Below are 26,618 nucleotides of genomic sequence, written 5' to 3' on the forward strand. Positions count from 1 at the left end.
AAATGTCTTCCGGGATTCTTGACTAGAAGGAATACACGCTGGAGTGCCATCAGAGAAGTGAGGAAAGATTCTAAAGCTGATTTTTTAATCCACCTGGTGATAAATAGTCTGGCCACAAATAGTACACGTGTTGTGAAGAGAGCTTTCCAGAAGCTGGGGGAGGGGCTAAGGTCTTTGATATATATTGAAGCTTTTTCTGAAGCACTGCTTATGGGAGATGGAGGAAAAACTAATAATACAGAGAATTTCAACAGATTGGGGCAGTATAAGAAAAAAAAATAAATAAAAGATTACTATATTGATGGTTATTTCTTTCTGTGGTAGCAAAGAGGATCTTTAGTGAGAAATTCAGACAAAATGTTTCTAGAAAGCAAAAACAAAGCCTAACACTTCCGCAGTAGGAGGAGGATAGCAGCCAAAAGCAAAGAAGGTCTGCGGAAATAATGTTCAAGATGCAGGATTATATTCACACAGCAGAATGTGACACATCAATGAAATACACATATGTGATAAAGGATAGGGACCAAACACGGTCCGTGTTTCAACTAAACCGTCTTCTTCAGGGGTCCTAAAAGTTACTTGAATAAAACTGTTATATGGAAAAGACTATGTGTCAATTGTGTGAGAACGTTAGTGATGTGGTAATGTTGACAAATGGTGTAGAATAGATATGTGAAACGGTGACAAATAGTGACAAAATTGTGATAATACCAATAGTTGGTGAGCCAAGTGAAAATGAGGAATATACGTAGGTGTGTGTGGCCTATTATAGACGGTGTCAGGTCAAAAGCGCGCCAGGACAAAGGCGCGCCCAGACAATTGAGCGCAGCACGGAGGCGCGCGCCGCTCTAAATTACTGTTTTTAGGACTCCGACGGGGGGGCGTGGGGGGGAACTCCCCACTTTACTTAATAGAGATTGCGCCGCGTTGTGGGGGCGTTGTGGGGGGTTTGGGGGGTTGTAACCCCCCACATTTTACTGAAAACTTCACTTTTTCCCTGTTTTTAGGGAAGAAGTTAAGTTTACAATAAAATGTGGAGGGTTACAACCCCCCAAACCCCCATAACGCCGGCGCAATGTCTATTAAGTAAAGTGGGGGGTTTCCCCCCACACACCCCCGTCGGAGCCCTAAAAACAGTAATTTAGAGCGGCGTTCACCTCCGCGCTGCGCTCAATTGTCCGGGCGCGCCTTTGTCTTTCACGCCGTTGTCTATGAACCATTATAGACATGATTCGGTCAAAACAAAGATAAAATGCCATATCTCAGTGTGACTCATGCTAAGGCAATCGAAATGAGGATACCCAACTGTGAGTGAATGGAGTGAAGGCCAGCTACGGTATGAACTGCGAGAAAAGAAAATGAGGATGAATGGGAATACATGCCTAAAATATGAGAATTCGATGGTAAAAACAAATGTGGATATAAACCAAACTACTGAAAATCCCTTAGGAAATAAGTAATAAAAATAGAAATAAAAATAAAAAATATACATCAAATATAAAAATACATTTATTAAAATCTAAATATAAACTAGACTAATAAAAAGTTGCACCCGATATAAAATAGGCAAAAGGTTTAATAAATGAAATATTGCCATTAAGAAATAGAATAATCATATGTTGATGAATGGATAAAAAAGGTCAAAAAGTAGGAATGGTCGATCCTGAAATCAGGCCTAAAGGTTCAATGCTCAAAATCTCATTACAGTCTTAAAACATTTGACTTCATGCAAATTAATGAAGTGGTATGAGGCATTAATGAGATATTTCATGTAGGGTAGATGGCTTCTCCTCCTGAGGAAGCCGACTGGTGAAACCCAGATCTGAGTCGGGGAGAGCCGGCATAAAGACGGGCCGAAAGTTAAGACAGTAATGAGATTTTGAGCGTTAAACGTGAGAGCAAAGGACTTGGGAGAATTGAGAAAAAGGTTTTGGACTTTTAATGCAACACCACCCATTTGTTCAGAGAAGTAATTGCATTAATTAATGTTTTTTGGTGGTGATGGAGAGAACGAGAGCCAGAAGGCCTTGAGCATGCATAGATGCTCAAAGCCCAGCCCAGGCAAGAGGCGGGATCTTCGTTCACTGGCATCGGCACATCCTGTGGGTTGGTGCTGTGTGCCGGTGCCAGATGGGGTAAGGGGCTTGTTTGGATGGGCGGGTGATGCCAGTTCTCGGGGGACGGGTGTTCATGGGCAAGGGGACCAATGCCAGTTCGAGCTGGGGGTGCTCACAAATTGAGTCAATGCTCGGTTTGCGAGTCACGATTTGCGAGAATGTTTTGCTTGTCTTGCAAAACACTCGCAAACCGCGTTACTCGCAAACCAAGGTATGACTGTACTTCTGTTCAGAGTTCACAGAAGAAAATCCTGGAAAAGGACCATGGTCAACTGGGAATGGAGTAGATGTCACACTGTTCACAGAAGCAAGTGTTTATGAAAAACTTGAAAACCTGAAAAGTTATCATCTTTGGATTTTTATACCACCTTCATGAACAAGTTCATTCAAAGTGGTTACATCACAAACAAATTAAGATAGAGCTAAAGAGAAAACAGGTCAGAAAGACAGGCTCTAATCTACAAACTTATTCTTATAGATAGGGGGTGGTGAAAGTTTTTAGACTCTTCATAAGGTTAAGGGTTTGACAAGAAAACAATGGGCTGGATGAGGTAAACTAAACTAAACTAAACTAAACCTTAGGTTTGTATACCGCACCATCTCCGCAAGTGCAGAGCTCGGCACGGTTTACAGAGGTTGAGAGGAAAGGAACTACAAAGATGGATATAGGAGAGGGACTGAGAAGATAAGAGAGGGGCAGGGTACTAGAGAGCGGGGGTGATTAGATTTTTGAAAAGAGCCAAGTTTTCAAGTGTTTACGGAAGGATTGGAAGGAGCTAGAATTTCTGAGCGGGGATGAGAGGTTGTTCCAGAATTCTGTGGTTCTAAAGGGGAGGGATGTTCCAAGTTTTCCTGCGCGGGATATACCTTTTGTAGATGGGAAAGATAGTTTCAGTTTTTGGGAGGATCTAGAGGAGAGTGGGTTAGAGGAATTCCAAAGGAGTGGGATAACGGGGGGAAGGATACCATGTAGAATCTTGAAGGCTAAGCAGGCACATTTATAGAGGACTCTGGAGTATACTGGGAGCCAGTGAAGCTTGGAGAGGAGTGGGGAGACATGATCAAACTTGCCTTTTGCGAAAATAAGCTTGGCCGTGGCGTTCTGAATTAGCTGAAGTCTGTGGAGGTTTTTCTTAGTTAGGCTTATATAGATGGAGTTGCAGTAGTCCAGTCTAGAGAGGATGGTGGATTGAACGAGGATGGCGAAGTGAGAATGATGAAAGCAGGATCTTACTTTCCTCAACATATGGAGGCTAAAGAAGCATTTTTTTACCAGGGAGTTGAGGTGATCATTGAAGGAGAGAGAGGAGTCTAAGATGATGCCTAGGACTTTGCTTGTAAACTCAAGCTGAAGAGTGGGGCCGGAAGGTAGTGGGATGGAGGTGGGTAAATGATCTGAAATAGGGCCAAGCCAAAGTAGTTTTGTTTTGGACTCATTTAGTTTCATTTGTACAGATTGGGCCCAGGAATGGAGGTTCGTAATACAAGAGGATATGTTGTCAGCGAGGTTAGAGAGGTTCGAGTCGGTCTCTAAGAGGATGAGGATGTCGTCAGCGTAGGAGTAGAGAGTTTCTAGGGGGGATAGATGAAAGAGTTTCAGAGAGGACATGTAGATGTTGAAAAGGATAGGGGAGAGGGGTGAGCCTTGTGGGACTCCACATTTCGGCTTCCAGGGGGGGGATGAGGTACCGTTTGTGTTAACGGTGTAGGAGCGGAAGCATAGGAATTTCGAGAACCAATCTAGGACAGTGGAGCTTATGCCTATTTCAGAGAGTTGGAAGATTAGGATGTTGTGGTGAACGACATCAAAGGCTGCGGAGGCAGTGGCAGAAATGGAATAACAGCGCCGGTAAGGCAACGATACGTATCTTGGCTTTATTTGAAGGTTTGGGGCGGTATGGGACTTTTGGAGTGCTGGGATGGTCCCATGAGCCACTGTCGCTTGAACCCAATGAGCCCTCGGGTGATTGGTCTGAGCACGTCACTTAAAATTTTTTTATTTTTATTCGTATATTTAACGATTATGGGCTCCTTTTACTAAGCTGCGTTAGGGCATTGACGCGCAGAAGAGCGCATGCTGCAATGCCGCGTGCGCTAGAAGCCAACGCCAGCATTGAGCTGGCGTTAGTTCTAGCCGCGTTGCGTGGGGTTAGCGCACCTTTGTAAAAGGAGCCCTATGTTTTGTAATGCATACACTGTGATAAATTGTTATTGAAGTACTGTATATATTTTTTTGCACAGAGGGTTTGCTATTATACTTCTCCGTATTTGGGCCTATTTAAAAATAACAGGGGCCCACCCTTTCTAATAAAAAATGATTACAAAAAAAAAATAATAAAATAACAGGGGCCCATTCAAGAAATGTTGCCTTGGACTCCTTAAGTGGTTATAGTAGCCCAGAATCCCAAGTACTTTGACCTCAACTATAATGATTTTCTCAAGAAAATGAACTACTCAAATAATCCTGAGCAAACGGTGAAGCACAGAAAGGATTCGATTAGAATTTCAGTAACAAATATATCTCAGAATGTTAAAGACGTGGAGAAAACTGCAAGAGAGAGAGAGAAAAAAAAAAAAAAAGACGTCTCAACGATTCCCATTTTATCAATGACAGCACGTCACTGTGATGTCCATAAATATCCCAGGGTAACTTATCAGGCGACAGGTCCATCTTTAGTTTGCATGCATTGCCCCATGTGTAAGATGACTCGGACTGTGAAGCCTGAGAGCTTGTCAGAAGCTGCATTAAAGATAGTTACAGCACTAATAGTTTCCGTAACACCGTTCCAGGTCAGATCATGTAGATCTGAGTCAGATGAAGTCACTGAGTCAGATGATGTCATACAACTCAGCACTGTGATGTCGTAAGACCTCAGCAACGCTAGTCCAAGTTTCAAGTTTCTTTATTTTTGATATACCGTCTATCAAAACAAGTGTCTAAAGGGTGTACAATATAAAAAGATTGCAAAGAAAACAGTTAAAATAAATAGATAAAACAATTAAAAGAAATAGATAAAATCAAAGAAAACAGTTAAAGAAAACAAAGAAAATAGCAAAGAAAACAGTTAAAAGAAATAGATAAAAGAAAAGAACATAAGAATTGCCGCTGCTGGGTCATACCAGTGGTCCATCATGCCCAGCAGTCTGCTCACGCGGTGGCCCTCAGGTCAAAGACCAGTGCTCTAAATGAGTCCAGCCTCACCTGCGTACATTCCAGTTTAGCAGGAACTTGTCCAACTTTGTCCTGAAACCCTGGAGGGTGTTTTCCCTATAACAGACTCCGGAAGAGCGTTCCAGTTTTCCACCACTCTCTGGGTGAAGAAGAGTTTCCTTACGTTTGTACGGAATCTATCCCCTTTCAACTTTAGAAAATGCCCTCTCATTCTCCCTACCTTGGAAAGGGTGAACAGTCTGTCTTTATCTACTAAGTCTATTCCCTTCAATATTTTGAACGTTTCGATCATGTCCTCTCTCAGTCTCCTCTTTTCAAGGGAGAAGAGGCCCAATTTCTCCAATCTCTCATTGTACGGCAACTCCTCCACTGACGTTAGAGGAGGGGGGCGGGTCCGCGGCGGAGGACAGCACAAGCAGCTTAAGATCGCTGACATCGCGATCTTGCTGCAGGCTGCTTCCCTATTCTAAATGGTGTGGGGAGGCCAGAGGGGTAGAACCGGACATCGGGGTGGGGTGGGGGGGCGAGCGGTCCTTCAGGGTGGGGCAGGCAGGCAGGCCTTCAGGGGGAGATGCAGGCCTTAAAGGGGGGAGGGACAAGCCTTCATGGGGGGAGACAGGCTTTTTTTTGGGGGGGGGACAGGCAGGCAGGCCTTCAAGAGGGGGACAGGCAGGCAGGCCTTTAAGGGGGGGGGATAGGCCTATAAGGGGTTGGACAAGCCTTCAAGGGGGGGACAGGCCTTCAAGGGGTGGGACAGGCCTTCAAAGGGTGGGACAGGCCTTCAAGGGGGTGCAGGCCTTCGGGGGGTGCAGGACTTCAAGGGGGTGCAAGCCTTCGGGAGGGTGCAAGCCTTCGGGGAGTGCAGGCCTTCAAGGGGGGGGACAGGCCTTCAGGAGGAGATGCAGGCCTTAAAGGGGGAGAACAGGCCTTCAGGGGGAGATGCAGGCCTTAAAGGTGGGGGGACAAGCCTTCATGGGAGGAGACAGGCTTTCGGGGGGGGGACAGGTAAGTAGGCCTTCAAGGGGGGGACAGGCAGGCAGGCCTTTAAGGGGGGGGGACAGGCCTACAAGGGGTGGGACAGGCCTTTAAGGGGGGACAGGCCTACAAGGGGGTGGGACAGGCCTTCAAGGGGGGGACAGGCCTTCATGGGTGAGATGCAGACCTTTAAGGGGGGGGACAGGTCTTTGGGGGGGGACCCTGGTGTAGAAGTACACAGAGGGAACGGGTGTTCAAAGAGACATGCATATGCCAGACTTTGGGGGGGAAGAAATAATGGGTCTGAAAATAGAGGAGAGGGAGAGAGATGATGGACCATGGGATTTAGGGAGGGAAGGAACAGAAAGGGAGAGAAATTGGACACAAGGGATGGTGTGGAGGAGGGATAAAGATACTGGATAGGAGGGTAATTGGGAAAAGAAAGGGAGAGATGGTGGGTGGTGGGGAAGGAGGGAGAGATGCCGGATGAAAGGGTAGTTAAGAAAAGGTGGATCTGTGGAGGGAGATGAAAAAAAGGAAAGATACCAGACTTCCTGGGGTGGGAAGGGAAATGGAAAGGGAGGACAGAGATGGCAGATGGATGGTTAGCATGAAGAAAGAAGGAGACCCTGGCAAGCAAGTTATCAGAAAGCAACCAGAGCCTGGGACCAACAAGATTTGAAAAATAACCAGACAACAAAAGGTAGAAAAATTAATTTTATTTTCTGTTTTGTGATTACAATATGTCAGATTTGAAATGTGTATCCTGCCAGAGCTAGTGTTAGACCGCAAACGTGAGCTAGGATTTAACAGAGAGAGGAAAAGTCCTTTTTGTTTCTTTATTTTATTTACACCACAGTGTGGTTAGGAGAAGCCAAAGGGGGTGAAAAAGCTATAAAACCCACCAGGATTTTTGAAAAAAAATCACCCAACTGGGCAGGAAAATCGAATCGAAAAACCAATTAAATAGGCTGAATCGAAATTTTTCTTCCTGAATCGGGCAGTTTGCGCTACTGTCTCAGACTTTAGGACCTGGGACTGGGGAGAGATGGCATCCTCAGTACTTTATAATTCAAGTGAAATGAGGATTTGGTCAGACTTTTGAAGGGTCTGCAGAAGAAAAATATTGTATAGGCCGTGGACATGAGACAGCAGAAAATGGGAACTTTTCTTCCTTCTATTTTTGTGAATGGAAAGGCTGAGGATGTCAGAGAGTTCAGTTAAAATATGTGCTTTGTAAAAAAATGTAATAATATGTTTTATAAAGTTTATAAGCATTGCTGGTGTTCCTAGTGGTGGTGTTGATGGTGGCAGTGTGTCAATGTGTTGAGAGGAAGAGGTGGTCTGGGAAATTCTCCTGAGCAAACTCCGGGCCCATTTCCACCCCCCAGTTAGTCCACTCCACTCAACCGGTTCACACACTGAGTGGGTCTTTGGGTATTGTGCCTAGGTAGTTGTTTTGGGATCTCTTCCAGTGGTTTGTCAGTATCTCCTTGTGGTCCAAGGAAGGAATCTTTGTTAACCTTAGCATTGACCTATTGTAACAGCGCTGCTTGTGTGGCATTAGGCTATGTAGTGATCAAAAGAAAAAACCAGACCTTTGCACATTTTTGCACTATAGGTGGGTGTATGAGGAGATTCACATTTCCTGCACAGCTAAGTCCATGTGAAGTTACCTTGTGCTGTATTTGACATCTAGCAAGGTCTCTGTTTGAAAGGAAAGATCTAAACTTAAAAATGAAGTGGCCAGAAGTTATGGTAAAAGCAGATAGTGTAGCTGGTTTTAAGAAAGATTTGGACAAATTCCTGGAGGAAAAGTCCATAATCTGTTATTAAGACATGGGGGAAGTGTCTGCTTGCCCTGGATCGGTAGCATGGAATGTTGCTACTCTTTGGGTTTTGACCAGGTATTAGTGACCTGGATTGGCTACCATGAGAATGGGCTACTGGGCATGATGGACCATTGGTCTGACCCAGTTAGGCTATTCTAATTTTATATTCTCATCTGTAGGGGCCTTTGTTTTCACTTCTTATTTCAATGTATTTTTTTTTCTGGGAACTTATCAGTGTTTTTTATAATGGGAACAAAAATGGAAGAAAATTAATATGTGTGGAATGGGGGGTAACTAATTTCTTCAGCTAAATAATTCAATCCACTTCAAACAGACATAGGAGAACTCACGCACCATTCACACACCCTCCAACCAAAAACGTCAAAAGAAAAAACTGTTCGACAACCTCCTAGCCATTCGAGCTGCAACACTCGACCCCCAACTCTACAACCTATTGACCTCGACCACAGACTGCAAAACCTTCAAAAAAGAAATAAAAACCCTTCTATTCAAAAAACCCATAAAACCGAACTAACACAATCAGAACTGTCCCAAGCATCACCTACAACTAGTCCATACGTACTTCTGATGTCATGACAATTCAGACATAATTTATGTTATGTTATGTTTGGAATAAAGGAATATTCCAATGGAATATTTGAGGTTCAATAAAATAATATTTTCACTCCCTGTTTCTATTCTGACCATGCATACCGTTTCATGGTTATTACAAAAAATATTTTTTACATGGGGGGTGTGTGTCAAAAAATGATGGGCCCCAGGTGCCACATACCCTAGGTACGCCACTGGGGAGATGGAAAGACAGATGATCCACCTGGAATTGACTGATAGTGCAGAATATAAACTCTAGAAATAACCACACGCATGCACACACACACACCTTTTATCAAGCTGCGCTAGAAATTTTTAGCACAAGCTGATGAGGTGAGTGTTTCAATATGCATAGGAATTCTATGAGCGTTAGAGTATTTACGTGCCAGCTCGCGCTAAAAACTTCTACCGCAGCTTGATAAAAATGGGCCCTACTTTTACCCACTCCCCCCCCCCTTTTTTTATGAAGCCGCCTTAGGGTTTTTTTTATTACCGGCCACGGCGGTAAAAGCTCTGACGTTCATAGAATTCCTATGAGTGTCGGAGCGGTGCTTTTAAAAAACCCTAACGTAGCTTCTTAAAAGGGGGGAGGGGTAAATTTGTTACTCAGTAGACAGATGATACGCTGAGTTACATTGAAATCAAAACACATGAAGGCCCATTTTAGAAAGAACATAGTAATAGGGATAGAAATAGGGATACGGCCAATTCCACCAGTATTTTAGAAAAGGATCTGCCGACATAGAGCTTCTTCAAAACTACACTTGTAGCAGGATCATTCATTATACACTTGTGAACCTGCTAAACAACAATGGAGGAACATTGCTACTTGTAAATGCCAATATTTACACATGTAAAAGAATATTTCAGAACCTACATACAGTACATAGGTGCTGACACTTACAAGAGGAGTGTTGAAAAGTTCTCAGCTGAAGCATGAAGAGAATGACGTGGATATGGTTCAATCAATGATCTGAAACAATGTCAAAACAGAGAACCTCATTTCTGCAACTTCGTACTTAACGAAATAAGAAACACTCGTTTCAGCTACAAGTGGCAAAATAACGCTCAGAATTAAAGAAGTTGGTTGGTGGACTGAGAACTTTTCAACATCCCTTCACATGTAATCAAAGTGAGCCAAGTATAGGACAATCATTGTGACATCACTGATGAGGTTAGGTCTTATTGGTTGAATGAGGCATTATGACATCACAGTATCGGCTCTGGTTACCAGAGACTGAAAGTCTTCATACTACAAGGGAGTGCTGAAAAGTTCTCAGCCCAACCAAGAAGAGAATGAGGTGGATATGGTTCAATCAATGATCTGAAACAATGTCAAAACAGAGAATTTCATTTCTGCAAATTGGCACTTAACAAAATAAGATAACACTCTTTTCACCTACAATGGCAAAATAACACTCAGAATTCAGGAGGTTGGTTGCTTGAGCTGAGAACTTTTCAGCACCCCCTTGTAGGTTGGCTCCATCTTCTTTGTGACCCAAGTTTCTTTATGGAGCTATGTTAAATATGGACTTGTTTTAATTTCACACCTGGATATCTCTTGCATAGGTTCATTTATTACAAGCTGTCATTAGAGAAAACCTGAAAATGTGGTGACCTTTGGCCTACAAAAGCTTAAAGAATCAGGGCTGAATCGACCTGTGTGACAATCAAACTTTCAGAATTATAAATGAGCCATTTAACTAATTTCTTTCAACCAATAGTCACTCCATATGGTTTAATTGCTACTTACAGTATTTGTATAATATTGTAATATAGTTAAGATTTGAATAACTACAGAAAATGCCAGAAGGCAAAATGAGAGCCGTAAGAAATCAATATGTATGAATGCAAAATATAATTAGTTCTTATGAAGATTCATCTTATAGTTATTAAAGATTCTTGCCAATTTGTGTATCTCATGTGGTAAATGTGTTGTGACCACGGTATGAGTCTGTGACACGACCTTCTAAGACTAAGTGACAGTGACTCAGGAAAGAGATCCATTTCCCCATCCTCTGAATTTCTGCTGAGAAGCCGGGGCCTAGCTTGATTTGTGGGAAGGACAAGTTCTCCTGTTGACTTCAGTAGGTTCCCCCTCGGCATTCTCTCTCATTCAGTAGAGTCAGGGCATGAGATCTTCCCCTGGTCTCTAAAACGCCGTGGCTGACTCAGACTGATAAAATAGCTGCTTCCATATTCCCTAAAAATAGACTCCTGGTTTCACACTCCCAACATAGCCCAGCACCCCTTGATAAAATCAGCTGTCAGAGGTCAGACAGAGAACAGAAAACCGGACAGCGAGAGTACAGCAGGGTTTCTTCATAGGAGGATAAAGCAACTTCAAACGCAACAAACTTCCTCTTATATTTGATCCAGCACAAAACTAATTGGAATACCTTCTGTAAGTAAATTTCTTTGCAGTATATATTAGCTAAAGATAAGCTGTGGATAATGAAGTCAGGTCAAGATTGTGGGAACTGACAGATATGTTCTGAACCAAATCTTTGGCAAGCAGAACAATGGGAACACTTATTTTAATTTAGAAGGTTTTCCTGTACACCGCCGAGTTTTCTTCTCTTTCGAGCAGCAGAATGTTATTTACCCATCCTGTGTTTTCTGTCTTGGCTAGATAAAAATGGATGAGTTTGAAATTGATAGGATTACATATGTGCATGATATAAATATCAAAAATATGCTTAAGGGAAAAGAGCAGGATAGGGACATGTCGATGAAGCCGTCCGCGCAATGTGCGGCAGCGGCGAAAAGGGCGAACAGAATGCTAGGAATGATAAAGAAAGGGATCACGAACGGATCGGAGAAGGTTGTCATGCCGCTGTACCGGGCCATGGTGCGCCCTCACCTGAGGTTCTGCGTCCAGCACTGGTCGCTGTACATGAAGAAGGACACGGTACTACTCAAAAGGGTCCAGAGAAGAGTGACTAAGATGGTTAAGGGGCTGGAGGAGTTGCCGTACAGCGAAAGATTAGAGAAACTCGGCCTCTTCTCCCTCGAACAGAGGAGATTGAGAGGGGACATGATTGAAACATTTAAGGTTCTAAAGGGAATAGACTTGGTGGAAAAGGACAGGTTGTTTACCCTCTCCAAGGTAGGGAGAATGAGAGGGCACTCTCTAAAATTGAAAGGGGATAGATTCTGTACAAACGTAAGGAAGTTCTTCTTCACCCAGAGTGGTGGAAAACTGGAACGCCCTTCCGGAGGCTGTTATAGGGGAAAACACCCTCAAGGGATTCAAGACAAAGTTAGACAAGTTCCTGCTGAACCGGAACATACGCAGGTAGGGCTAGTCTCATGGCGCTGGTCTTTGACCAGAGGGCCTCCGCGTGAGCGGACTGCTGGGCATGATGGACCACTGGCCTGACCCAGCAGCAGCAATTCTTATGTTCCTATGTTCTTAAATATCACAGTGTTAATAAAATATTAATAGTGAAAAAGGGGCACTCGGTGTGAGGTGACAAGCTCCATAGAGCGAGTACAAGGCTCACTCCAACGCTTAAGGAGCTTTGGCCAGAAACACTGCTTTTCAGGCCCCCGTTGTAGCTATGCAAAAATGCTCATTTTTTTAAAAAAAGGGTTTTGTAAAACCTTAATTAGTGCCTCTCCTCTGGTTTCCTTCACAGCCGTGCTCTTGCAATTCCCTCCGTTTGGCAGTTAGTGTACGATATGGCCCGTTAAACAATCTTCTCGGTGGTAGCTCCCACGTTGTGGAACTCACTCCCATTAATTATGAGACAAGAAACCAACACTGCTAAATTCAAATCTAACCTTAAAACCTCTCTTTTTAAAGACGTCTATGAGGTATAGACTTGGAATTCGATTTCAGCTATTCTACATGCCCTTGTGTTTTTCCCTCTCCCACTGTTTTGTAGGGGGGGGGAGGGTTCATAGAAACATTGTAATCCCACCCGCATCCCTTTGTATCATGTAAAGTTTCCCCTTTGTCTGTATCATATTTGAATTGCATTTGTCAGATCCCCCTGTTTTTAAATTATTAAGTAAACCGCTTAGAATGGTTAAGCGGTATATCAAGCTTAAATAAACTTGAAACCTGAATATACCACAGCAAATGGCTGAACTCAGATAGGAGTGCCTTTTTTTTCCCCCCCATATCATTTTTATTGGAATTTTGAAGGTCAAACAGAGGAACAAAAGAACAAACGAGAGACAATAAGATCAGGAGCAAACAGAAGCGGCAGTGAACAGAGCAGTACACTCCGCAACAGCAGATTAAATAGCAATAATATACCAACCGTAATACATAAGAAAACATAATTTCTCACAAACTATTTTGCCCTCATAAACCTGCAAGATACTGAATAGCACCTGGATAGACTAACGCTAATAACTACAGTTAGCTCCGTATTTTTCTCAGTGTGGCATTTCTTCTACAAAGGAAATGCACGATGACATAAGAGTCACCGTAATGGGTCAGACCAAGGATCCGTCGAGCCCAGTATCCCTTTCTCCACTGGTGACCAGTTCAAGTCACAGGAATCTGGCAGAGTCCCATAAAGTAGCAAAGTTCCTAGCTACCTAACTCCATGGAAAAGCTGTGGCTTTCCCCAGCTCCACCTTAGTGATGGTTTTTGGATTTTGCTTCAAATAATTTGTCCAAACTTTTTTTTTTTTTTTAACCCAGCTACATTAGCTGCTTTTACCACTTGCCCCAGCGAAGAGTTCCAGACCTTAACTATACACTGAGGGCCACATATAGAATTTGGCATAAAAGAATTGGCACCAACAAGAATGGCATTTAATGTGATTCTATAAAAGGCATGCGCCATATGTAGCATCACGCTTAGCAACACCGCATGACCAGGGCAGGATTAATTCATCAAGGGCCCCTAGGCACCCAAGTACACTGGGTCCCCTGCCCCGCCCCGCCCCACCATGCGCCCAGGCAGAAACAGGAAGCTGTGTCAAAGGGAAGCTTTGGGCAAGCAGCACCGCTTGCACAATTACAGCTCCCGTTGCCTTTCTTATCTGCGTTGCTTGCTTGTCTTACTTTTCGTCGATGAGGGGGGCCGCATTGCTGATGGGGGGGGGGCCCCGTGTTGGTGATCGATGCTGGAGGGGCCCATCGCCATTTGGAAAAAACAATGTTGATGCCCTCCTTCATCGGGCCCCCTTGACTATTTTGGGCCCTAGGCACGTGCCTACTTGGCCTATTGATTAATCCTGCCCTGCGTATGACATAATTGTTAGGCACACCCGTTTAGGCCAAGGAAAACAAGGTCTAAATAGCTGCATCTATATTGTGCGCAGACTGGCCATATTCTATATCATTGCGCATAACTTTTAGGAACGCCCACAGTCCACCGATGCTCCTCCCCTGGCCGAGCCCCCTTTTGAGATTTGTACACTAGAGCTGATGTGTAAGTTGTGCGTGTAACTTCTAAATTGTGCCAGTTAGCATCAATTATGAGGTGTTCATTACCAATCAGTGCAAATTGACCTTGCTAAACAATTAAGGCCCAGATTCACTGATCGAGCCCGATCTGGGCAGGTCCGACAAATTCAGGAATGAAAAATATGTAGATGGGGCAATCGGAGGAACGCCCCCCATCTGCCTGCATGGATTGCTGTTGTGCGATCCGCATGCATGCGCAGACCAACTCTAGATGGTCTGCGCATCCCCGTCTGAGACGCGACCTTTTTTTTTTTTTAACTTAAAACTTTTTTTGTTAGTTTTTAGCCCTGCGAGCCCGTGATTTCAACCCGCGGGTTAAAACCACAGGATCGCAGGGCGGGGAAGGGCAGGAGAGCTTTGGGGAAGGGCAGGAGAACGGCGATGCGGCAAGAGAGATTCGGGGAAGATCGAGGCAGAGCAGGGCGGCATGCGGGGGTGAGCATCTGGAGATAAGAAGCAGGGCAGAGCAGGGCGGCATTCGGGGCGAGCAGGCAGAAGAGATGGCAGGGCAGAGAGCAGGGCTTCCAGTCGGAAAGACGTTTTCAACTGGTCCCCAGCAGGCGCTTCTTCGTGTGATTGACCAGCCCAGTTGGATCTGAAATTTGGTGTTGTGAATCGCGTCCCAGCCTACTTTGCATGCGTTTCACCTCATTTGCATGCATGGATTTGAAGCGGATCGCAGGAGAGGTAAGTGAATCATGCCGGAGGGAAATCTGATAGTAAAGGGGTCGCAATCCGATCAGTGCACGATCAGTTTGCTTTGTGAATCTAGCCCTACGTTGTGGGCGTAAATCGGTTGTACGCACTGATTTGTAAGCACAACTTATGGTGCTACATATAGAATTTGGGAGTGAATGAAAAATTATTATTTTCTCCTGTTTGCTTTAAAAGTGCTACTATGTCACTTCTTTGAGTGTCCCTAGTTTTTGTACATTTTGAAAGAATAAACAAATCGATTCACATTTACCTGTTCCACTGTATTCAGGATTTTATAGAACGCTATAATATCTCTCCCTCAGCCATCTCTTGTCCAAGCAGAAGAGCCTTAATCTCTTAAGCCTTTTCTCATATGAGGGTCCTTCCATAGGAGCCAGCTCTGTGGGTGCTTGGGCACCCCCAATATTGAGCAAATTTCTTAACTATATCAGCTTCCATGGGTTCTTCCATCCTCTTAAAAGAACATGTCAGCTCCAGGCAGTGACACATATTTTTTTTAAAAACCCAAACAACCAATACCTCCTAATGGTTTCACACCAACCTTCATTTAAATAATTGATGTACGCTTTCTCCTCTGAGCCATATAGCAGCATCAAATTAATTTTAATAAATAAATAAATGCAAACCTAGAGTGGTCATGAGAACCCAGTAAGGTATCTGGAAATTTTTCTTCCGAAAACAATATTATATTTTGACATTTCCATACTGCATTAATGGTTAACACAGTAATTAATATGCAACAAGAGTTAACACAGGTGATCCTTCACTAAAGCCGCAGCAAAAGAAGCCTTAACGTGCTCCTTATGAGGATTTTTCCCGTGTATTAAGGCAGTGTTTCTCAACTCGATCCTGGAGGACCCCCCTTACCAGTCAGGTTTTCAAGATATCCACAATGAACATGCATGAAAGACTTTTGCATATAATGGAGGCAGTGTAAGCAAATCAAGTTTATACAAATTCAATGTGGATATCCTGAATGCCTGACTGGCAAGGGGGTCCTCCAGGACCAAGTTGAGAAACACTGTTCTAAGGTCCAGAAATTGGCCGATTTTCCTATTTCCGGAATTAATGGCCACATGGTAATTGCACAATTCGCACGCCGCCACTAAAAATATTACTACGTGAGCTCATACTGCCACCCATTCTGTAACCGGGCACGTTGTTGGCAGCCGCCTTTAAAAGCATGTGACAGCGCCGGGTGAAGAATCTCGACTCCAGCAAAGGTAGGCCTCGTAAATGTAGAGCAGGGTTTTCCTGGCCTACCTATGATGTGAATCGTGCCTCCATATGCACTTTAGGTTGTATAACACTACTTCTGGTGATAGCCACGCCCACAGCGGCATTAGAGGCCTAAAAGCACCTACGGAGGCATGATTCTGGCGCTGATTTTTTAGGCTACGCATCACACCAGGGATACTTAATAACCGAATGTGTCACCAAGGACAATGTGATACACTATAACAGCCAGAGTCTTAAACGGTTATTAAGTCGAACACAAGTTAACTTTTTTTTTTTTGAGTGCTAAGAAAAAAGTTTGTGAGAGACCAGACTTAGAGCAGAGCTCCAGCAGCAGGAAAAACTCTTTTCAATCACAGCACATAACATGGCTTTGCATTTGATAAGTTTCCAACATCTTGCTAGTTAAATCTTGCATTAGTTATTTTAAAAAAAAAAAACCAACTTATCTGCGCTGGAGCAGAGCAAAGGCGTAGGCGGGTCTTGACGCGTTTTGCATCCAGCTGCCTCAGAAAACCCGACACAAACATTATTGGTGCTGGTCTGTTGAGACAAAGGTATATCAAACAGTCTCATCTTCTTCATATAACATGTGGCAAATAACAACCTCACCCAAAAAAAAGGGAAGGGAGGAAGGAAAGGGGCAGGTGTCACTTCTTAGGAAGCGTTTGTGGCATAAATGTACACGACGTGAGTCTCTTTCATGTGAAAGGAAGCTCCGGAATGCAGCTCTTGACACGATAGATCACCTTCTACTCGTCGATATGCTGTCCTCCCTTGGGTTTCAGGGCTCTTTTATGTCGTGGTTTACCTTCCTATCTTTCCCATCAAACTCTTTGCGTATGCTCAGGTGGATTCTCCGCCACCGCCATCCTGCTATCGGTCGGTTACCTCAGGGCTCTAACCTGGGACCACTTCTTTTTTTCCTTCTTCCTTTGGTGCTCTAATCTCCGCCCATGGCTTTCAGTATCACCACTTTGCCAACAACTTGCAGATCTATCTCTCTACATCTCACAGACAATTTCTAAAGACATTCAGGCCCGAATCTCAGCCTACCTGTTTGATATCGCCGTCTAGATGCCTCACTGCCATCTAAAACTAAACAAAGCCAAGATTAAGCTCCTTATTTTTCTGCCTAAACTAGAGAGTTGCATGGGGACAGAAATCCCACCCATCCCCGCCCGTCCCCGCCAGGATCCTCTCCGTCCCCATCCATCCCCGCAAGGAATTACCTCCATCCCCGCCCGTCCCCATAAAAAACAGCAATTACTTCTGACAGGATCATCAATTCCACAGTTTCTTTTGTGTTTGCGCTGCTGTTTTCCTTGAGGAATCTCTTTGGTGGAACCCTTTTTTTTGTTTTCTGTTTAGGTAATTAACTTATAAACCCCCCTCTTTTACTAAGGCTGATATGTCCATTATATTATATGGATGAACCCTGCTTCCAAAGCTTTCCAGTCCCGTGGGAGTCCCGTTGGCTAGAGGGGGGTCCCCGTGGGAGTCCCGTGGGCTAGAGGGGGGTCCCTGTGGGCTAGAAGGGAGTCCCGTGGGTTAGGGGGGATTCCCGTGGGACCCCCGAGGGACCCGCGGGATTCCCGCGAACCCCATTCCTGTGCAGACCTCTAGTCTAAACCTACCTCTCCTCTTTCCCCATTCTCTATTTAACACCCTTATCCCCCTGTCATGTCAGCTTGCAAGCTCAAGGTAATCTTTGACTCATCTCTCTCCTCTTCACAAATCCAACAGACTGCCAAAATCTGTTGTTTCTTTCTCTGCATCACTAAAATCCAACCCTTCCTTTCTGAGCACACTGCTAAGACCCTCATCCATACTCTCATCACCTCTCTCCTAGACTACTGCAACCTGCTTTTTACTGGCTTTCCACTAAACCAGGGATCTCAAAGTCCCTCCTTGAGGGCCGCAATCCAGTCGGGTTTTCAGGATTTCCCCAATGAATATGCATTGAAAGCAGTGCATGCACATAGATCTCATGCATATTCTTTGGGGAAATCCTGAAAACCCGACTGGATTGCGGCCCTCAAGAAGGGACTTTGAGACCCCTGCGACTAAACCATCTCGCTCCCCTCCAGTCTGCTGAGAATTCTGCTGCACACCTCATAGTCCGTCAATGTCGCTAAGCCCATACTACCCCTCTCCTCAGGTCACGCCATTGGTTCCCTCTCTGTCTATGCATACAGTTCAAACTCCTCTTACCGACCTACAAGCGTATTCACACCGCAGCTCCCCAGTATCTCTCCTCTCTCATTATATTCCTCCCCAGGAACTCCACTCATCGGGTAAAGTCTCTCTTATCCACGCCCTTCTCCTCTCTGTCCAACTCCAGACTCCGTTCCTTCTACTTTGCTGCACTGTATGCCTGGAAGAAGCTGCCTGACGCGGCATGTCAAGCAGTATTCAAATCCATGCTTAAAGCTTCTTCACCTATCCCCCCTGGAAACTCTCTACACCTATGCCGACGATATCCTCATCCTCCTCGAGACTGACTTGAACCTCACTAATCTCACCGAGAACATATCCGCATGTATAATGAACCTCCATTCCTGGGCACATTCTGTACAAATGAAATTGAAAGAGTCCAAAACAAAATTACTTTGGCTCAGCCCAATATTAGATCATTTACCCACCTCCATCCCATTATCTTCCGGCTCCACTCTTCAGCTTGAGTTTTCAAGCAAAGTCCTTGGCATCATCATAGACTCCTCTCTCTCCTTCAATGACCACCTCAACTTCTTGGTAAAAAATTGCTTCTTTAGTCTTCATATGCTGAGGAAAGTGAGATCGTACTTTCATCATTCTCACTTCGTCGTCCTTGTTCAATCCACCATCCTCTCTAGACTGGATTATTGCAAATCCATCTATTTAAGCCTAACTAAAAAAAAAACTCCATAGACTTCAGCTAATCCAGAACGCCGCGGCCAAGCTTATTTTCGCAAAAGGCAAGTTCGACCAAGTCTCCCCACTCCTGCCCAAACTTCACTGGCTCCCAGTGCACTCCAGAGTCCTCTTTAAATGTGCCTGTTTAGCCTTCAAGATCCAACAAGGCATCCTCCCTCCCGTTATCCCACTCTTCTGGAATTCCTCTAACCCTAATTCCACTAGATCCTCCCAAAAACTGGAACTATCATTCCCCTCTGCAAAAGGTATATCCCGCGTAGGAAAACTAGGAACATCCATCCCCTTTAGAACCACAGAACTCTGGAACAACCTCACACCCCCCGCTCAGAATTTCAAGCTCCCTCCAATCCTTCCGCAAACACCTGAAAACTTGGCTCTTTACAAAAATCTAACACTTCCCGCTTTTTGGTTCCCTGTCCCTCTATCTTCCTAGCTCCTTTCCTATAACCCTTCATTGTAGCTCCTTTTCAATCTAACTCTGTAAACCGTGCCGAGCTCTACGCTTGTGGAGATGGCGCGGTATACAAACCTAAGGTTTAGTTTAGTTTAGTTTAAAGCCCACCTCTTTGTAGCTGCTTTCAGTAATTCCTAACTCCAACCCATCTGCTAATCACCCGTATCTGCCTTGTCACCTGAGCACTGTGTATAGATGCGTCTTTTTGTCCAGTTTGCCTGTCATAACTAGATTGTAAGCTCTTTTGAGCAGGGACCGTCTCTTCCGTGTTTGATGAACGTGCCGTGTATGCCTGGTCTATACAAATAAGTAGTAGTAGTCATAGTGGAAACAAACCAAACTATCGATTCACATACTGATCCCTAAACCACATTACTAAGGGCTCCTTTTACGAAGCCGCATTAGCGGCTTTAGCGCACGTGACTTTTAATCACGCGCTAGCCGAAAAACTACCGCCTGCTCGAGAGGAGGTGGTAGCAGCTAGTGCGGCCGTCAGTTTAGCACGCGTCAAACCGCTAACGCGCTGTCGTAAAAGGATTGTATAAAATGGAAACATATAACGTGATACATATAATAAAGTCATCCATACAATAACCTTTCCAAGCAGCTATTCAAGCCTGCTGTGGGTTTGCTGTAGTGACTGCCTGCTGGATTTCACGGAAGGGGGTCATTCCCCCCCCGTTAAACGGAGTTCTCAACAGCTGTCTGGGTGACATAGCAGTAGGAGGTCTTTGGTCTATGCGACAGCTGTCACTTAGTAAAAACTCTTCACATATTTGTCACCAGGAATAGATAGGGCGAATTCCTCCACTTCTGAATTTAACAAAGAACAAAATAAAATGGAGGGTTCTCCAGAGTGTCTGTAGTAGCCTTTTTGGCATTGCAGTTGAGAGGTTTGCAGCGCCTGGGAAAAGTCCTTCCAGCTAAGGTTTGTTTCTTAAAGGTATCGAGTAGCCCTTATTGTGAACTGAATCTTTAGACATGTTCAGAGCCAGGAGATCACGGTTTCCAAGTGGCGGGCCTTGCTGTGCCATCCGTCTTCTCAGGAATGTGGTACGAGAGGGCAATTTTCAAGCTGTTCACCTCGGGAGAGTCTACGAATATTTTTAACCCAGAAAATTTTGCACCAGCCTGGAAAGTAGAAACGCACGCCTATTTTAAGATTTGAAATTGGCCTCAGCTTCCTGGTTTATTTGCATCGGCTTTTCCTGCCCATCCTTTTCTTCGTGAAGAATATTATGCATGGATTTGAAAATGCAGACTGCGCCAGGTTATTTCCCTGATTGAAAGCAGCCAACTCCAAGACCGTCTGCACCCCAATGTGACAAACATGCATGTATTGAAGAAGAGCACCCAGAATTTTAGTCTTTACCGTGGCTTTGCAAAAGGATCCCTGAGTTAAGTGGTTAGGTGTGCCGATCTAAGCACCTAATTTTAGGCATCATTTCTAGAATCTGGGCCTAAATCTGGAGGAAAGAATGTCAATTGTCAAATGAAAGGAAATAAATTGAAGGAAAGGGTAAGAAAAATAATAATAGTGCTTTTGACTCTTAACTCCTCTCACCTTGGGTTCTGCATTCCCAACCCAAGTTAGATTGTAAGCTCTTCGAGCAGGGACCATCTATAAATGTCAAAATGTACAGTGCTGCATACGCCTTTCGGCACTATATAAGTGATAAGCAGTAGTAGTAATAATATATTACCAGCAACATATCACTAGTAATATAAGGATGATTTGAAAAGTTTGGTACAAAAACATGTTAAACACATTTTTTAAAAACCAAAAAAAAAAAAAAACCACACACACACACACACACACACACACACACAGTTATATGTCTCAATGTAGTCTCCATCGTGTCCAGTTTTTCTATCTCATCAGAAAAAAATAGGTTTTGTCAAATTTTTACAAAATATTTAACTTACCCCCTCTTCTACGAAACTGCAATAGCAGTTTTTAGCACAGTGAGCCGCGCTGAATGGCCCGCGCTACTCCCGATGCTCATAGAGTTCCTATGAGCGTCGGGAGCAGCGCGGGCCATTCAGCGCGGCTCTCTGCACTAAAAACTGCTAGCGCAGTTTCATAGAAGAGGGGGTTGGTTCTTTACCAAACTTTTCAAAACGCCCTGGTATATTATTTTTTAAAGTGTGAGTAACCACTCTTAGGTTACTTTCCAAAAGTAATATTCCAGTTTTCTAATAGAAACATAACAAGATGGCAGATAAAGGCCAAATGGCCCATCCAATCTGCTTATCCGCAGCATCCACTATCTCCTCCTCTCCCTAAGAGATCTCATGTGCCTGTCCCATGCTTTCTTGAATTCGGACACAGTCTTTGTCTCTACCAGGAGACTATTCTACGCATCTACCACCCTTTCTGTAAAAAAAAGCATTTCCTTATATTACTCCTGAGCCTATCACCTCTTAACTTCATCCTATGCCCTCTCATTCCAGAGCTTCCTTTCAAATGAAAGAAACTCGCCTCATGCACATTTAAGCCATGTAGATATTTAAATTTCTGTTGCAGATACACAGGAGTCCATACTTTAGCTGTTCATTCCCACTTCCTGTGAAACTGCAGAAGGGTATCACATCAAGAACTTGAACTCATCCCCTTCTGCAGTAGAGAACAGCTCCATCATAGGTTTTTTCTTCTGCAAGTGAACTCAGAAGATGTGTTCTGATTTGCACTGCTTCTTTTTGTTATTTTTGGGTATTTTTCTATCAGATATTTGTGATTATTCATGACTTCAGTGCTCAGAGGGGAAAAGATGCAGTCCCATGTGGGAATACTGCAGCTCCCAAGCCAATCTCATTGAGTACCAGTGGAGCCAGACTGCCTTGCGTTCCTTCCTCAGTGAGGTTTTTACAGGAACAGGCGTTTTTTTTCTCTTTCCCCTTGGGAGGTTCCCTAGCCCCTGCTTGTTGCATTTAGCAGACTGGCTCTTAGTTACTCATGTGTCTAATTTATTGTTCACTGTTTGCTTGTTAATTTTTTATTAATTATTGTTCTATTTCCTAAGTTTCAGAGCAGAGCAGAATATGTTTGTTGCTGAGAAAGTTCCCCGTGCTTCTCCTTCTCCTTTTTTTTTCAGTTGAGTTCAATTGCTTTGGTACCAACTGAGGATGGAGCTGTTTTCCACTGCAGAAAGGGAAGCGTTCACGTTCTTAAAGTGATACTCATCTGCAGTTTTGTCTGGAGTGGGAATCAACAGCTAAAGTATGGGTTCCTGTGTATCCTAGTAGAACCCATATTATCGAGATAAAAACTAAATCTGTCGGTCTCTATCATATCTCCCCTCTTCCGCCTTTCCTCCAAAGTATACAAATTGAGATCTTTAAGTCTGTCCCCAAATGACTAATCACTTAGACCACTGACTATTTTAGTATCCTTCCTCTAGACTAACTCCATCCGGCAGATTTTGGTTATCATTTGCAAAGAGGCAAATCTTACCTGCCAGCCCTTCAGCAATATCGCATACAAAAAATGTTAAAAAGAATAGGCCCAAGAGCCGAACCTTGAGGCACACCACTAGTTACATCCCTTTCTTCAGAGGGACTACTACCCTCTCTCGCCTTCCACTCAACAAGTTCCTAACCCAATCCATCACTTTGGGCCCCAACCCGAGGGCACTCTGTTTATTAGATGCTTGCATGGAACACTGTCAATGGCTATGCTAAAATCTAAATACACTACATCTAATGCACTTCTTCTTTCCAATTCTTTTCCATCCAGACTGTTTTGTAGGTTACAGTTGCTACTGTAGTCTAGGTAGGTTACTGTGCCGATTGCAGCCCAGGAAGCCCTGAGGCAGGTTAGCGAAACGCTGGCTGGCCATCGTCAGCTTTGGCTGAGCAGACTTGCCACAAGAACAGCAGTGCGTACGAATGACACGTGGGCCTGATCCAGCCCAGCGCTGGTAAAGATAAGTGTTTATCATAACAGCATGGCACGCAATCCGAACGCAGTCCAATTCCATTAGCGGGAAGCGATTTTATGGTCGCTCCCGACACAGCTGTTCTTTAGGAGTTTAGAGTAGGGCTCCCAGCGCATGTGGATGGAAATTTATTGAAATATTTGAAAAGTATTTATTAATGACAATATATTTATTACTGAAGGTAGGAATACTTGGAGGAGGGGTTTTTTATGCCGATGACATAACTCTAATAGCAGCCTGAATTCTTATAAAATTAGCAGCAGACACGAATCAGAGGCTTTATCTCCCCCTTTACAAGATTCCTGAAACATAGTAGTGGCTTTTTGAGTTTTAAGTCCACAGTGCGTTATTGAGCCTTAGGAAGAGGTTTTAAATTATGCTACCGTAAAAGAGTAAAAAGTGAAATCTATTTTTTTTTTTTTGGAGAACAGGATTTGCACTAAGGGTATTTGATTTTTTTTTTTTATTATTACAGTCCCTTTGTGTTTGTGAGTGTGAACTGAACCCAGTTCCCCAATCAACTGTGTTAACCATTAGGCTACTCCTCCACTCAAGGTTGTGTATGCAGATTTATTTCATGCATATTCATTGTGGGTATCTTGAAATTTGACTGGTTAGGTAGGTGTGTCTTAGGACTGGGGTGAGAACACCTGCTCCGGTGAGAAGTGCACATTTGAACTGAAGACAGGTAGACAGGGACAAATTCTTCAGGCTGTGGGAAGCCACAAGTACAAGGGGGCACTCGGAGAAATTGAAAAAGGACAGGTTTAGAACAAATGCAAGGAAGTTCTTTTTCACTCAGAGGGTGGTGGACACATGGAACGCGCTCCCGGAGGCTGTGACAGGGGTTCAAGGAGGGTCTGGATAGGTTCCTGAAGGAAAAGGGGATTGAGGGGTACAGATAGAAGTAGAGGTAGGTTATAGGATTAGACAGAAACCACTTCACAGGTCATGGACCAGATGGGCCGCCGCGGGAGCGGACCGCTGGGCGCGATGGACTTCTGGTCTGACACAGTGGAGGAAAAAAAAAAAAGTGCTGCTCTCTGAGCTTTATTCCTGAGAAAGGGTGACTTGTTTAAAGTCACAGGACTATCAGTGGGCATGGTGGGATTTGAACACTGGCTTCCCTGGTTCTCGGTGCACTGATTTAACCAGTGGGCTACTCCTTCACTCCAATGCAAGTACTTTCCTGACTGGAGATGGTTTTGGATATGACTGACTTTTATCCAGCAAGCAGGAACAAATATGTCAGGCCATGATTTTCCTTCAGCAAACAGAAACACAAGCCAACATCAAGGGTTTCTTCTGCTTCTGGGCACAAGGTCATCATAGCTAATGACTCTCTCTTTTTAATTGAATCTCCATCATGGAAGACAAATGCATTTGGAGGGCTACTGGCAGCCCCTACTTATCTGGCTAATAGTTTTTCCATAGCTAAGCACAAATGCAGTAGAAAAACTCATGCTCTGTTCAATTTCCCTTCTGTAAAAGGTTGTAAAAGCAAGAAATTTCTGAATCACTCTTTAGCATCTCAAGCAGCTTCTCATGAAAAAGAATTTTGATCATTGTTGCTCACAGCTGTTTCTTACAGATATTTTAGAAAACAGCTAAAACCTATCTTTTCTCCAAATACCTGACTAGCTGACTCATTCAAATATATGATTATGTTTAATGTTTATAATCTTTTGTAAACTGCGTAGAACTTTTTGGTAATGCGGTCTATAAGTATAATGTTATGTTATGTACAGGACTTGAAAATGGTCCTTTATCATGAGGTATTTCAACAACTGGATGGTTAACAAGACTAAGAATGTTATAATGCCTCTGTATCGCTCCTTGGTGCGACTTCACCTAGAGTATTGTGTTCAATTCTGGTCTCCTTTTCTCAAGAAAGATATAGCGGCACTAGAAAAGGTTCAAAGAAGAGCAACCAAGATGATAAAGGGGATGGAACTCCTCTCGTATGAGGAAAGACTAAAAAGGTTAGGGCTCTTCAGCTTGGAAAAGAGATGGCTGAGGGGAGATATGATTGAAGTCTAAAAAATCCTGAGTGGAGTAGAACAGGTACAAGTGGATTGATTTTTCACTTCGTCAAAAATTACAAAGACTAGGGGACACTCGATGAAATTACAGGGAAATACTTTTAAAACCAATAGGAGGAAATTTTTTTTCACTCAGAGAATAGTTAAAGCTCTGGAACGCGTTGCCAGAGGTTGTGGTATGAGCGGATAGCGTAGCTGTTTTTAAGAAAGGTTTGGACAAATTCCTGGAGGAAAAGTCCATAGTCTACCTGGATCGGTAACATGGAATGTTGCTACTCCTTGGGTTTTGGCCAGGTACTAGGGACCTGGATTGGCCACCGTGAGAACGGGCTACTGGGCTTGATGAACCGTTGGTCTGACCCAGTAAGGCTATTCTTATGTTCTTAATTCAATATTGATTATAAATTCACTGAGTCATAGCATACGCAGAAGTTCAGCTAGAAAATCAACAATAAGGTTTTTGGCTTTCAGCACTTCTGCATTAAGGATAGCAACAATGCTCAGAGTTCCTAACATAGACAGTCCGCCCCGACCCTGAGGAAGTACACGAAATGCGTCAGTGAGTGGGGGGGGGGGAGTCAGTGACGGAACCTTTAATATAAGATAAGTTTAAATCAATTATAAAAGGAATATTAAAGAATGTTGTTTTTATATGAATAAACGGTTAAGTATAAAACAAAAAAAGAAGATATAATATACTGGACTAATGAAGATTGCAGTCGCAGGGTGTTATGCTACTCCAGTGGCAATCTGAGGATCCTGGTATATAAAAACTTATTGTTGAATTTCTAGCTGGAGTTCTGCTTATATGCTATGACTCAGTGAGATATTTCAAGTCATGTTTCAAGCTAAGTACCGTATATACTATAGTACTCCCTCCCTCCAATTCCTCCAATCCCAACCAACTGCCTAACAAACTTCTCTTAGTACAACAATCCTAAAAACACCTACCACCCCAAAGAAAAAACATCAGAAAATGTAATCGGCCTAGCCCTAACTCTTACTCCAAGGGAAACAACTGAGTTTTTACAGCTTTCTGAAATTTAGCACTGGTCAATCTTAGTAAATCTGGAGAAAGCCTGTTCCATTGAAGGGAACCTGCTACCAAAAAAGCTTGGGGCTTTCAGACATGAACCCCTAATGTGGCACAGTGAAGGATCTTCCAGCAACAGCCCT

The 26,618-nt window shown here is 43.7% G+C and overlaps 1 protein-coding gene across 1 annotated transcript in view; it reads left to right on the forward strand.

Annotated features, from left to right (window-relative positions):
* The first annotated feature begins 10,987 nt into the window (after window positions 1-10,987).
* Window positions 10,988-26,618, forward strand: part of XIRP1 (xin actin binding repeat containing 1) — a 48,474-nt gene continuing 32,843 nt past the window's right edge. Inside the window, exon 1 of the mRNA XM_033931726.1 lies at window positions 10,988-11,112. The gene's annotated coding sequence lies outside the window, so the exon portion shown is untranslated. The remainder of the gene's footprint in view (window positions 11,113-26,618) is intronic.

Source organism: Geotrypetes seraphini, chromosome 2 (genome assembly GCF_902459505.1).
Source record: "Geotrypetes seraphini chromosome 2, aGeoSer1.1, whole genome shotgun sequence".
NCBI classification, from domain to species: Eukaryota; Metazoa; Chordata; class Amphibia; order Gymnophiona; family Dermophiidae; genus Geotrypetes; species Geotrypetes seraphini.